Genomic DNA, 1446 nt, shown 5'->3' with positions numbered 1-1446 from the left:
GCCACCATGCCCAGCTAATTTTTTTTATTTCTTGCAGAGATAGGGTCTTGCACTGTTGCCCAGGTTGGTTTCAAACTCCTGGCCCCAAGCGATCTTCCCGCCTTGACCTGTCAAAGTGCTGGGATTATAGGCATGAGCCACTCTTCCTGGTCTGTCACCTAGATTCAACAAATGTTAACATTTTGCTATCACTTATGACTTTTTTTTTTTTAATAAAAACTTGTGGATACATCAGGAGGTCCATCCCTCTCCAGGTCTTGAATTTAATCTGTAGTATTCTCATGCATCATAAATCCATAAACATATATATGGTGGTTTTGCATTTTATCCTGTTTTCAACTCTTGCTCTTTTTTAACTGTTCCTGGGAGATGTGAGGTCAGTAAGATGTTTCCCAGCAGAAAAATCTAGGACTAAAACTTTGGTTTTCTAGCTGCTAACTCGAATCCCCCTCTCTTCACCTGAGTCATGAATAAGGTTTTAGTGTTCAAATTCTGAAAATGCTAAATGAATGTTATGAGGCAACTTCTACCAAAATATCAGCTATTAGCTCCTGGCTGGAATTGCTTCATCAGGATTCTTTTCAACTTGGAGTTTCACATACAGCTGGATATTCCAAGTGTGAGTTTCCCTTAGCTCTAACATGCTGAGAGAAATGTGCTTATATTTCCTCATCACTTTCCCAAAATATATAATAGTAAAAGAACATAGGGACCAAAGCTCTGAAAAAAGAACAAAACAGCCTTTCCCAACAGCAGAACTGAAATTAGTAATTTGCTTACTGGTTCTGTAAACTCTGACTAAACTGTATACTCTGACTAAACGTGGCTTCTGTTTCAACTTGTTGAATATTAGCAAAAGCTTCGTTAGGACAAGCCTCCAAAAGATGTAGAAAGGATATACAACTGACAGGTTGCTGAGTGGACAAGAAGCCACTAAGTTAAGAACCAACAACTGACTCAGCACATGAGTTGGGTGGTTTGCTTACTTGAGCATGAGTCCAGGAGGCTCAAACTAGCTTACAAAGTAAAATGACTCACAATTTAGCAATACATTTACCCATCATTTACATGTAAAAATGAGCCAGAAAACATAGCACAATTATTTTACTCTTTGGTTAGTAATTTTTGGTTAAAAAAGATTTTAAAAGAACATTGCTAAAGAAAATATAGAAGGAAAAAAAGATTTGCTAACATTTGTTTTGCTTTTAAAATTAACCTAAATGGCATTAAGTTTAAAGGATTAGTTTTAAAGGTTCAAAATTTATTGTTTCCGTTACCTATACATATTTTTCTATGATCTTTAGACATCAGATTGAACTGAGAATTGAATACACAAAAATCTGGCTCAGTTGTGCAAGATAAAACCTCTTGGTCAGAAGGATGTCTTTATTTTTTTATTTTATTTTATTTTTTGAGACAGTCTTACTCTGTTGCCCAGGCGAATGC

General features: G+C 36.0%; 1 protein-coding gene across 1 annotated transcript in view; it reads left to right on the top strand.

The window, feature by feature from the left end:
- The window catches only part of NDUFC1 (NADH dehydrogenase (ubiquinone) 1, subcomplex unknown, 1, 6kDa), a 16369-nt gene that overhangs the window by 2759 nt on the left and 12164 nt on the right, over positions 1-1446 (top strand). The gene's annotated exons all lie outside the window — the stretch shown is intronic.

The sequence above is a fragment of the Propithecus coquereli genome, unplaced genomic scaffold, assembly GCF_000956105.1.
Source record: "Propithecus coquereli isolate 6110/MARCELLA unplaced genomic scaffold, Pcoq_1.0 Scaffold112, whole genome shotgun sequence".
Taxonomy (NCBI): Eukaryota; Metazoa; Chordata; class Mammalia; order Primates; family Indriidae; genus Propithecus; species Propithecus coquereli.
Note: the sequence above shows the minus strand (reverse complement) of the source record. Positions and strands in the feature narration are given on the sequence as shown.